Source organism: Triturus cristatus, chromosome 4_2 (genome assembly GCF_964204655.1).
Source record: "Triturus cristatus chromosome 4_2, aTriCri1.1, whole genome shotgun sequence".
NCBI classification, from domain to species: Eukaryota; Metazoa; Chordata; class Amphibia; order Caudata; family Salamandridae; genus Triturus; species Triturus cristatus.
In genome coordinates, this window is record NC_140586.1 from 446,145,865 (window position 1) to 446,159,647 (window position 13,783).

Consider the following 13,783-nt stretch of genomic DNA (forward strand, 5'->3'; position numbering starts at 1 on the left):
AAAATTGGTGGGTGCATGTACTGGCTACCCACCTGTGAGTTTGTTTGATGTACTGCAATGGCTTCCAACTGCTCCTGGGTGGGGTTGGGGAGGGACCCATCCTGCTGAGGTGTGGGACAGAGGGAATGTTTGGAGTGGTAGTGCAGCCCTCCCAGACAAAAACACCCTCCCAGGGAAGATGGCTACCTACGTGTAAGTTTGATGAGTGTTGTGTAATGGCTAACACATGCTTCTGGGTGGGTTGGTGGGAGGGCTCCATCTTGCTAGGCTGTGGGACAGGGGGCATGGTGGGAGTAGTAGTGCAGCCGTGCCAGACACAAACACCCTCCCAGGGAAGATGGCTACCTACCTGTAAATTTGCTGAGGGTTGTGTAATGGCTGACACATGCTCCTGGGTGGGGTGGGGGAGGGATCCATCTGCTCAGGTGTGGGCCAGGGGGCCTGGTGGTTGTTGAAGTGCTGTCTGCCTATACATGTGCCCCATGGTTATGTTGTTAGCTATGTTTGGGGTAAATGGGAGTGGGTGAATGCTGGATCTGTGAGTCATGTTTTTGTGAGTATGTGGTGCAGATGGATGGTATGTGTCCTAGGTTGTGTAGCCTTTGTAGTTGTGCAAGGCAGTACATTGCAGAGTGGCGGTAGTCATTTGTTTGTACTTACCAGCCTCCACTCCCCTGGCTACTCTCTGGATGCAGTATGGCAAGCACCTTCTCCTCCCATTGTGTGAATGGTTTTGGTGGAATAGGAGGGCCTCCACCAGTCCTCTGAGCCAGCTCATGGTTCTTGCTCCTCTTCTCCTTGACCACCCTCTTCAGATCATGCCAACACTTCATGATCTCCTTTTTTGATCTTGGGGTGGTCCCTACTGCATTGACCCTTTGGACTATCCTAGCCCACATTTGTGTCCTTGTGGCTAATGGTGTCTGTTGGACCAGGGTACCAAAAAGCTGTGGTTCCACTCTGACTATCTCATCTACCAAGACCTTCAACTCACTCTCGATGAATTTGGGCATTTTCTGTGTGGCCATGGTGTGTGGTGTGCAAAGTGATGGTGGGTGCAGGAGTGTGAGTGGTGGTTGTGGTTGTGCTCTGTATGGTGTGTGTTGTGTGGGGGGTTAGTTGTGCTGGTGTGGAGGTGGTGGTGCTGTGTGTGGTGTGGCTGGTGATGTTGTGTCCTTTGCCTCTCCTGTCAGCTGGGGTATGTGTCCCTTCTCGCCTGGAGTTTTGCAAGGGATTGTGGTCAGGGAAGGGGCTGGTTTTATACTCAGCTATGTGGGTGTGTCCAATGGGGTGACAGGTGTGTTGTCCTAGGATTTGTTTTTTTCGTCGTTGGGGTGTGTTATGTGTATTTGGGAGGCATGTCTAGTTTTCTGTGTGCACTTTTTGGCATTCTTATGGGGTTTTGGCTTCGTCCGCCATATTTTTGACGGTATTTCCGCCGCGGTGGCTGTGCTTCAACTCTCAACCACCGGCTCTCCCATTCATCCCATTGTGTGACCGCGGCGGTCGGAGACGGCGTTACGTACCGCGGGACCATCGGGGATATACTAATTTCCGCCACGATTCTGACCGATTTTGGCCATCTCCGCCCGCTACGGGCGGTTATTCTTGGCCTTGTACCGCTGCGGTCGGATTTTTGGGCGGTTAATGCTAATTTGGCTGCCGGTTTTCCCTTGGGGCCGGCGGGCGGTTGTTTTCCGCATCCATGGCGTGTGGGGTGTTTTTCCGCCTGCCATCCTAATGGACCTCTAAGTGTTCTGCTCCCGTTTTACCATCTCACCTCTGCAGATGGCCCTTTCCTCACCAGATGCAGAATATGGTTTGAAATCTACTGCTGAGCTCTCTGTTGCCATGGCTCGGGGCTAGAAAACAGCAGTCACACCAGACTACAAATGATTAGATCTGCTGCTCTTTACAAATTTGTAGCTCTGCCTTCCTTTACCAAGAAAAATCATTTTTGATGTGGAAGGCTGCATCCGTATTACTCTTAAGAAGCTAAGAATCCTCATTAACTGGTAAATAGTCTGCATATATAAATGGAAGTCTGTGAAAGTCTGGGGACTACAGATGGAGTTCTACCATTGGTGCTAGGTGTGCTGAGGCTGCGGTTTCCCTTTAACAATTAATCTAATACCAGTTGCCTCTTAATTTACCAATTTATGAATTCATAATTCTATGAAATCCTCCCTTTCAGCTTAGTCACTCATGATTGCTTGGCTTTTACCGGACCCAATATTTTAGCAGACTTTAGAAATCTGTGTTCTTTATCCCTTGCAGAACTGGGGGAATTTGGCAAGTCCGCATTACTCTTTCAATGGGAAGTTCTGGCCAAATTAGCTAATCACGGCATGGCGGAATTTTTGTCCCATTCAAGGAATGGGATGACATGGGGAACAAAGCGAGGCTACAGCAAGTGATCTGGCACATTTTCCAGACGCTAGGAAGCCTTCAAGCATGATTTTCTAAAGCGCTTACGGAGCGGTCGCTGTCAGAGGGCTGCTTCTCGAGTAGTTTTTCTCATTAAGTGGCAGTAAAATCAATTCAAATGGTTGTGTGTTCTTGTTTATTTGCACTGTGTTGCAGTTTGTGCTGATTTTACTGAGTTAAATCACAGTACGAGCAGCGTGACATGCATTTTTTCATCCCACTGGCATAACTTTGCATCATCTCGCTGAGTTTTTATGCAATCCATGGAATTCTGTAGAATGAAATTCCAAGAGTTTCGCCCACCCCACCCCTTCTGCTAACCATTTATAAAGTGCCTGGGCTCCCCTTTAAACATGGTCAAATGGGCATATTTCTACTTGGTATATTTGATTTGCTTATAAATCCCTAGTATATGGTAAAAAAAGTACCCTGGGACTGAAAGTTAATTTCCACTAGTGCACTGTAACACCTATTGGACTATCCACTATAGTTGCAGTGCAAACATTCCCTACCCTGTGTAGCCTGACTATAAAAGCTTAAAAACTTTATTTTGACCTGTCAAAATTATCCATATTAACAGGTGAAAACCTTCTTTTTAAATAGTAAATCGGGCCAATCGATGCAGAGGTTGAACGAGCTCAATGAAAGATTGGCAGGTTTACAAGAAAGGGAAGATAGTCATCCCAATTTGATTTTTTTGGGCGACTTTAATTGCCACCAATGTCCATATTTGAAATGGGGTGGGGGAAAATGGGACTCCTGTCCATCTACAAAGGACTGGCACTTAGAGCACACAAGGGAAGGCGGCGAACTAAGTAAGATCCTGGGTACCTACGATTTATCCCCCACGATGGATTTAATCAGGGTCAGGCATTCTAATATAATTAACCCTTCTTTTAAAGGCAGAGGCAGGGACACAATTATTGATTTTATTTTTGTTTCACATGCTATCAAATGTAGGGTCATAGATTTTAGTATAAAAATTAGTGTTTTTAGTGATCATAACCCTTTAGTATTGTCCTTGAGGGATACAGACCTACTTACTCAGCCAAGGAATAGGATGACGAGGGGAACATTGGAAGCAGTAGACCAGGGCAGGCGTATAAGATGGAGCAACACAGATGGGGAAGCGTTTTACAGAAAGCTTATTACATCCCCGGAAAGCGGGATATGGAAGTGCTTAGATCAGGAAGTGGAGGGTAGAGAATTGATTAGTGCTTTTGAATGCATGGCAAGGGACATTAATAGGCTATTGAGGGCCAAATCATTGCCCACGTCTAATCTCTCCCCTAAATGGTTCGACAAAGCTTGTTCTAGAGCCCAAAAAGATCTGAAGGTGGCACTTAAACTGGTTCCCAAGGATAGGAGCAGGATTGCGGAGTGCAGGGCCCAATATAACTCTGCCATAAAACAGAGGAAATATATCCTCCATTGTGAGGCCTGGGAGAATTTGAGGGAGGCAGCTGAAAAGAGAGACATGACGAGATTTTGGAAGGTGATTAATGACCCTAGCTTTCAGGCCCCGAATAATGAGAAGGTGGCCTGTCATGTCTTGCCTGAAGCATGGGTATCTCATTTTAAGAACTTGTATAATCATGGTAGTCCTATTGCTCGACAAATCGCAGATGTTGGTATTTAACCGAATTCATGGTCGCGGTTTGCGGTGGGCGAGATTAAAGAAGGAATATATGCCCTGACACGCAATAAGGCTCCAGGTCCGGATGGGATCCCACCTGATTTATTTTTGTCCCAGGTTGATTTATGGGCACCTATACTCACGCGAGTTTTCAACACGGCAGTGGAAATGTGAATGCCCAGGTCATGGTCAACGGCTAGCATTGTACCCCTATTTAAAAAGGGTAATAAGAGTGACCCCCAATGTTATCGCCCGATCTCACTAATAGATGTGACGGCGAAGGTACTAGGTAAGGTCATTCTAAACCGCCTGATGGTCTGGGCTGAGGAAAATGAGATTATTACTGACTCTCAGTACGGTTTTAGAATTGGCCGTTCTACAACAGACCAGTGCCTTAACCTTTATAATTTGGTGGCAAAGTATACTGTGGCAGGTGACGGGACGGTTTTCCTGGCTTTTATGGATCTGACCGCAGCTTTTGACCGGGTTAATCGTGAGAAGCTGTGGGAGATCTTAGAGCTGCTTGGGGTTGATTCAGGTCTGATATATATACTAAAAACACTACACCTGAATACAACAGCTCAGGTCAGATACAGTAATGAGGGGAATCTTACTGAACATTTCTCATGTACCCGGGGTGTGAGACAAGGTTGCATTTTGGCGCCTTTTTTATTTACTTTATACATAAATGGTTTGGATAAAGCTCTTGTAGAGTTGGGGGTAGACTGTCCAAAAGTTGGTAAGAGAAGTATACCCGTCCTTCTATATGCGGACGATGCAGTCCTTTTGTCCCGTACAGGGAGGGGACTTCAGTCTCTTATTGATGGCTTTAGCAGGTTTATGGCAGATTTAGATTTATCTCCCAATCTTACAAAATCATACATAATGGAAGCAGGGAAAAGACCAACAAAGAACTTTATCTTTAAAATTGGGGGTCACAAATTAGAGAAGGTCGAGGTTTTTAATTATTTAGGGATAATATTCGACAAACACCTCAATTTTAAAACACTAATCTCAGACAAATGTAATCAACAAACGAGCACGATGGGTTCAATAATGAATCGAGCCACGAGATTAGGTTGTTGGTCACCGAATGAAATACTGCATTTATATAATTCGTTATGTTGTTCCAAAACCCTGTATGGGAGTGAGGTATGGGTATTCAGAAATACCTCCATGATACAATTGGAGGAAAACAAGTTCCTTAGAAGGATTCTGCAAGTTCCTCAAAGTACGCCTGCCCACATTGTCCACGAGGAGCTAGGGCTTCCTTATATTGGTGACAGGCTAAGTATTAAACCTATAATGTGTTGGATCAAAATTTGGACCAACCCTGAGGCTAGTCTAAGTAGACTGATAATTAAGGACTGCATTAATAGAGATAAAGGCTATCGGATACCCTGGCTTAAATACGTGAAGGACACCCTGAAGTGGCTGGGATTTGCAAATTATTTTGACGAGCCTATGACCTTGACGCCTCAAGTAAAAGCTGTCATAAAGGCTGAACATCTTAGGCGCCTAGTTTGTGCAAGGGAAGACAGTGAAATATTGAAAGTTTCAGTGAGAGCCTATATATTAACGAAATCTGTAGCAGGCTTAGAACCTTACCTGGCGTATATCTATAACAAAACTGATAGATTTTTAATGACTAGATTCAGATTGGATCTTTTACATCATATTTTATCTGTCCCCGTAGGGTACACAAGAGATGTTGCATCAAAGGGTCCTTGCGGCTGTGATCTGGGATCTCTGCAGGATACCCTTCATTTTGTATTTTTTTGTCCGTTCTATGAGTACCCACGGGTACTATTCTTAAAAACTATTTTAAGAAAGAATAAATTTACCCAGGTAAGGGTGGCACTCCTGTACCTGAAACTTTCTTCCGACCCCTTCACGTTGTTCTGCACCGTGAACTTTCTAAGATTAGCTGCAAAACTAAGGAAGACCAGATATGAGGTGTAGGCAACTTTGTCTTTGAGGGTAGGGAGGGTCGGGTATTATAAATAAAGTTGTTTTCCTGAAGTTTTTATGCCTATTTTCCCCCTACTGTAGCCTTAGCCAAGGACTCAACCAAATTATGAAAGGAACGGTATATTGTATTTGGGAAGTGTTATGATGTTTTAAAATTACATAGTTTATATTTTAAGCCATTGTTTTAACTCGGCTATGACCATGCATTTTTTAACATTATATCGTTGGTGTTCCCTGTACCAAATCGGTTAAATCCCTGCACTTTATAATACCTTATTTTCGCTGCTACTTTAGAGGTATTTTGCTACTAAGGCATCTTTGTATTTTTATGTACTAATGCGGGTGTCCTGGTTAAACCCTGAAGATATGATATATTTTAAATATTTTATTTAGGTATAATTTGTTATACCAATGTAATGTTGAAATTTGTTAAATGTCATGTTCTTTTGTGGATGTTTTTATATCCGAATAAAGATTAACAACAAAAAAAAAATAGTAAATCATTCCTATGTATGCATTTTAATCAATAAACGATGTGCAAGGTATTTAAAAGTAGGACATAGAGAAATGTATTTTTAGCATGCCTTATAGTGAATAGCACCAGAAAGCATTTTATTTTTATTGCGGAAGACCTAACTGTTTTATGTAAAACATCTGATTACAGATTATAAATCCTAGTAATCTAGCTTGGGTTGGAACTATATAGAAAAACAAAGAAACAACTATTTTCAATAGCAATTAAAATCCAATTAAATGAGGAAAGTATATTTCTAATAAATATTAAGGAAAACTAATTTTTAGAAAGTTACCTTTTCCCTGCCTGAAGTTCCTGGAGTCTAATTTGTGTTTACTCTCTAACTTCTAGCTGATTAGTGTTTGAAGAGGTGTGAAACAGTTGTCAACTTACTTCCAAGAGCAAATATTAGGCTAAACTGAATGGGCAGAGAATACTCCTCTGAATCTGCCAGAATATGCCAGGTGAGGGCAATGAGCACCCTTTTGGACATTATTGTGGCAATTTCTGCTGGAGTAGAAAATCCAACATGACAGGACTTCTAGATTATATATAACAATTTGAGGCACATCTGAAAGACAGAGGAAATGATGGCAAGACAATTCTTGTGTATCAACTATCTGGTTGCTGATGAACCTTGTTTTGCTCTACCAGACCTCTGTATTGGGTTTATTGGGGGTACAGTGGCTGCTTTAAACTGCAATTGGGGGTTAGATGTGGGAAGGCATTAGGATTGCCATTGTACATGCCACAAACACACACCCAGCCCAAGTTTAGTGTGGGCAAAGATTTCCCCAGTTTTGAAAATGTCTAAAGTTGATAGGGTTAGCCCCACAAATGTCTTCTCCATTGGTTAGGGCATGCCCAAAAGTCATTTCTACCAAGTATCTTAATTAAAGGCCAAGATTATAGTATCTTGTTACATCCACTTCAAAACACTCATGGATCTAGGGAGGAGCAGAAGAAGTCTGGTCCTGAGGAAGCCTTGAAGATATAAAGGCTGAAACATGTAGACCTCTACATTGTAGGAGCCCTACAAGTCATAATGTGAAATTTATATCGAGCTATAGGAGATTCTTCAAAGGGCTTTGACTCCAAAGATTCTACGGCTACCTCAAGTTGGAATTTTATTTTGAAACTTTTTCATGTAACCATCCTATTGTAAGTAACAAGGAAACAAACAAGAACTACAGGACTGGTTATAAACTGAAACAAAAGGATATTTGCTCACATATACATATACACAAGTGTGATACTAAACAAACTGTGAAAGAAAAAGGTTACAGGGATGTAATAGTTAGGCTGACGTTCCACTCGTACAAAACCAGAGAAGTTCAGCAGTTATAGTTAGCTGAGCTAAAAACAAGTCCTGTCCCACAATGCATTACTTCCGACCTCACACTTCCTCACAATGCACTGCTTCTGACCTCACATAGAACATCAAGTTCAAGAAATACTTTATTCGGTTTAAAAAACAGAAACCATGAAAGCAACAGCATCAAATTTCAAATTGCACAGGAAAGATATAAAAGGAAAAAACAAAGGGACAAATTAGATTTCATCAAGACCTATTGTTTTCCGAAGTTTAAAAACATTTTTGAAAAAACTTAAAACTGCGGTAAGGATTAGAACAGTGTCCATTCTTTGAAATTCTAGAAAAGCTGGACGACATTTATTTAAATTCAGATCTTTGAGAAGTGGGATGATGAATTTCCTGCGAGGTAAAGTGTAAAATTTACAAAAAAATAAAATACGGATATCAGATTGAGACGTAGAATCATCACACGGGCACATAGGCAAATTAGACGACCATAAATTCATTTCTGGGAAGGTCAAAGGTCTAAACACAATATTTAATCTAAAACGGGTCAAAAGAAATTGATCATAATTTGACATCGGCAAGGTTAAGTATGGCTGTACTTTGTTGCAAGTTAACAAGGAAAGATGCAATGATACTGACTTTTTCTTCGCTTCCTCTTGCCTTCTTTTTTCCTCGAGATATTCCAAACATATCTTAGATAATAGGTTTCTGGATATACAATCCATTGAGAGTGGGTCTTCATAATATTGTTGACAGCCAATTTTGACAAAAAAGTTTTTGACATAGTTTAACCAGTCAAGTCTACCCACATTTTCTAGTTTTAGGACACCTTTAAGACGGCCCGGTTCATAACACACTCATTAGTTGTCCATACCCTGTGCCACAAAAGAATGGGTTGTATTCTGATAATGTCAGAGATGTAAGATAAACCAAGTTCAGTGTGGCAAATGTAAGTTGCGACACTTTGAGGTGCTGTCAGGACGTACCTCAAAAACCTATTCTCAGCTTTTTGAATTAAATCTATGTTGGAGTACCCCCAGAGGCCCGAGCCATACATAGCTACCGATGTCCATGTAGCTCTATATATTGTTAAATTTTCTTTTATTGGTTTCTTACCCAGTTTTTTGATAAAAAAATTTTCAGGGCCATTATAATTTTTTGGAACAATAAAGTTCTGGCCTTTACTGCACTAGTCCATGCCCCAGTGTCATGAAACAGAACTCCAAAATAAGGGAAAGTAGGAGTGGTTTCTAAAGGAACTTTATTTAAAAACATTCTTTTTTGTTCGCTTTCCAGATCTATTGCCACAGTACATAGAGAAGGTTTTACTACAATTAACTTTTAGGTCTAGGCTAGACATAAAGATCTCAAATGATTTTATCAAGTTTTGTAGTGCCACGGGGGTACGTGCCATCAGGACCGCGTCATCCGCATACAGGAGAACAGGGATAGACCTCCTCCCAACCTTAGGCATATCCCTGCACTCCTTCAGTAGGCGGCACTCCAGTCCATTTATGTAGACCAAAAATAAGAAAGGGGCCAAGACGCAGCCCTGACGCACACCCCGGCCCACCTCAAACCTTCTAGTGCATTGGCCCCCACTACCATAATGGACCGAAGCAGTGGCCCCTGAATATAAGTCTTTAAGAAAGCAAACAATGGAATCTTCCACGCCCATCTCTTTCAAAATTGCCCATAACTTGGCATGTGATACACAATCGAACGCCGATGAAAGGTCCACGAACGTAAGGTACAAACGTTCGCCCTTTATCCTTATATACTTCGATTGGAGGATCATTAAATTTAAGCATTGTTCGACTGTGCCAATGCCCTTTTGGAATCCATATTGCAAATCACTCATTAACTCATTTTCCTCTGCCCAACTTTGTAATCTAGCCAGAATAATTCTCCCGAGGATTTTTATAGATAAATCCAGAAGGGAGATAGGTCTGTAACATGCACAACTTTGTCTATCTCCCTTCTTATAGATGGGTACAATAATTGAAGTGAACCAAGACGGGTTGCATATAACATCACTCATGACATGGGCAGTGACATCACTCATGACATTTCAAATTACATCACAGATGACATCACTGATGACATTATCCGGTGACTGTGAGTGTTTCTAAAATGTTTATGAGTGTTAAATGTATATACACCAAGGTATATTGATGAATCCTTGGGTGTATGAGTGTCTGTATGGATGATTTAGTGGGTTCATGACTGACTGTATAAGTGAGTGATTATATATGTCTCAGTGAATGTATGGGTGTGTGACTAGGTTGTGTGAATGTGTGAATGTCTGTATCAGTCTGTCAGTTGGTATGTAAGTGGCTGCATGTGTTGGTGAGTAGGTACATGAGTAGCTGTATGGGTTATTGATTGCTTGTCTGAGTACCTGTATGGGTCTATGAGTGTCTGTGTGGGTGGGTGAGGTGGTGTGAGACTGCCTACATGGATGAGTTTGTGGGTGAGTCAGTGGCTGCATGGGTTTGTGAGTGTGTCTGTGAGGGGCTGTATGGGTGAGTGAGTGTTCATATGCCTGTTTTGGTGAGTGAATGGGTATGTCAGTGGTAAATGGGTGAGTAACTGCATATGCGAAAGGCAGAATAGCTGAGTGTTGGAGTATATAAGTGACTGTATGTGTGAGTGAGTGTTTATGAGAGTGGCTGTATGGGTGAGTGTGTGCTTGTGTCAGTGACTGTATAGGTTAGTGAGTATATGTTAGTACCTGTATGAATAAATGAATTGTGTGTATAACTGTATAGGTGAGTAGGTGGTTGTGTGATTGACTATGGGTGAGTAAGTAGTTGTGTTTATAGCTCCATGGTTGACTGACAACATGTGAGTAGCTGTAGTGGTGTATGAATGGATATATCTGGTGCTGTATCAGTGAGTGATTTGGAATAGAAGTGGCTGTATAGATTACTGAGTGAATGTGTGTGTAGACCTATGTATCAGTGAGTGGGTGTGTACATACTGGTATGGTTGGGGAGGCCTGGGGAAGCAGGCTTTACTGGCCAACCTCCCCATTTAAAAAAAAGAAGTATTGGCCCCAGGGTATGGGGTTCCCGCTGCCGAAAGCCTGGAGAGGGGGGTCACACGGCCCCCTTCTTTTATTTCAAACATTTTAAAAAGGAAATGGTCGGGCCGCGGGGGATGGAGTCCCAGGGGCCAACATCGGTCCGGGGGGGGGGGACACGTAGCCCACCTTGCATTTGTTGAAAACAGATATATATATATATATGTATGAAAAGAGCAGGGGTCGGGGATTGGGGTCCCTGGTACCAAAATCTACCCAGAGAAGGGGGAGCCATTAATAATTAAATATATATTTTTTCTCACGTGGTAGGAGTTGTGACCCCATCGCGGCGCTCAGCACCCCGTATAACATCTCAAAGGAGTTGCAGATGTATCTTAAATAAATAAGAAATAATCTCAGATCCCCTCACACACTTGTGAAGCTTATCATAATGCTACTCAGAGTGAAGTACACACTTACATTCAATTTTACAGACTTAGAATACATTTTAATATGTATAATTAAAAAAAGTTAAAAAATTGAAATGTGTTTTTGTTCATTGAATTTGTCCTTTTGTTTTGTTGATCCACGATGGGGTCGCAAATCTAGAAAATATTTTTCAGGGATATATTTTTTGTAAGAAAATCTCATTTTCACTGTTGGGTGTAGCACTGAGATGAGTTGTTGTGTTCATTATGACTTTGTTGCAGCTACATGTAAGTGTGAATGCACATCCTGTTCTATCACTTCTGTAGATGTTATCCATGTTAACCTCTTGAGTGCCCATGACGAGATGGTCTCGTCGTGGGCCGCGGTTGCGATGTGCCCATGACGAGACTATCTCGTCATGAACCCCGCCCGCTAATGAAAGGGCCGGCACAGGGCGGGGAAAGGGCGGGGCACTCAAGGGGTTAAAACGCAGGTTGTTGTTGTAGTTAGAGCCCATGTTATGGTGTCTGAAGTATGCAGCAACATCTTTATTAACATGCTACCTGGCTTTGTCTATCTGTGGACAGAACTGATTTGACCACTTCCTTTTCTGTCTTTGGCATGTACACAATGACAGTGTGAGGGAAAAGTGACATTAGCTGTGCAAAGGAATCCTTCATTAGGATTTCAAGTCCTACCCCAGTTAGTGTGCGTAGGTCATTGCCACCACAGTGCACAATCATGAGATCAGGGGGTTGGAAAATCTAAAAGGTTGTAACCAAAGCCAGCAATTGGTGCCACTTTAATCCTTTCTGTCCAAACCATTTAATATCCACACAATGCAAACCCAGGATTTTGTCAATACCTCTGTCTCCAGCATACTTTTTGTCCCAGAAAATATATCTGTGGCCCACAATTCATACTGCAAGCATTTTGAAGGGACGTGTGCAAGTAATCAAAAGATGTCTATAGCTGAGTAAGTCAGTTGGTATAATGAGAGGTATCTAAAATGGTGGATAGAATGTGGTTTTAGAAATTCATTGGGTGTTGATAAACATTGTGTAGTTAAAAATAGTTTGCATGTTACTTTCCAAAACAAATTTCTTTGTGATTGGGTATGGAGAAAAGTTTCAAAGGTACAATAGACTGGCTAGGCTAATATTTTGTACTAGTCAACCATACCTGTTATTGTGGATTTGAAAGCTAGTGTGCCGCATTTAAAAATATAGCAAACTTTTGACCTACTGGTACAGTTGAATGTTGCAAAAATGGTTACTATGGAAACTGAGGTGAAGCACTGTGGGAGAAGGGTTTTAATTAAACGGTACTTTTAAAATATAAAATGGAGCGTTATATACGTGATTTATGGTTTGAAATTATGTTTTTCCAAATCAGTAGTATGTTGTTAAATGTTATTGTTAAAAAATAATAGTAATAGTATTGTAAATGAGTTTTTGAACTTCCATAAGGGTTTACGACTCTGTCACAACATTACGCTGGGGGCCGCACTGGGAGCCGCGACAGAGTCGCAACTCCAGCGAGTTACACAACCAGATTGGGTTGTCTTTAGAACAGACTGGTAAAGTTTAAATATATCTACCCAATATATACATTTATTGTGTGGAAAAGAAAATAATTTAAGAATTTCAGATATTTTCATACTCTACAACAGGCTTTCAGAGGTAAGTTACAAATGTGTAAGGTGTGTGATGTATGGTGTAGGAGTGCATCAGTGATTGTAATCACATTTTTAACTTAGAGATCAAGTATTTATAAAAGTTGAGAAGCATTATAGAAATATGAGGTTTAAAACATGTTGCAAGATGTAGTAACCTGTAATCTACTCTATAATTCTACAGAAATGAAGATTGCAAATAGGTTGGACATACTGATATCTGTGGTTGAAACTAAAAGTGTATTCTGTCAAATTTGAATGTTTGAGTGGTACCATGTCTCAGGTTTGTTTGTATTTGTCCATGTTATTTGACACATTTGATGCAGGTATAACCTAAAATAATTTCAGTCTATGAAACCCCTAGACAAATATTGTCAGAGCTACTTTAGCATTCTGTTTCACAAGCAAAGATCAGTTAGGCTGACAAAGCTTGTGAAACCAATGTAACACACAGTTTCATCTCTGACAACTGTGTATAGTAAGTAAAAAGAGATCCATGCAGCTTCTTCTACACAAACATTTTCACAGAATAAGGTGTGAATTAGTGGTAGTGTTGTATGTATAGTGTACTTTCCATGTGTTATCTTACCCCTAAAAGGCATTGAGACAATCATTGGGGTGTCTAGAAACTTGGTGACACTAATGCGACTCCTATGGGAAGAGGCACTTTTTCATTCTATTAGCTAGGCAGGCATATTGGAATCACTTGAACACACACCTTTATACCTGGCTGCCCTGTGTAATGAGTAAAAAGTGATTCATGCAGGTTCTTCTAGACACATTTA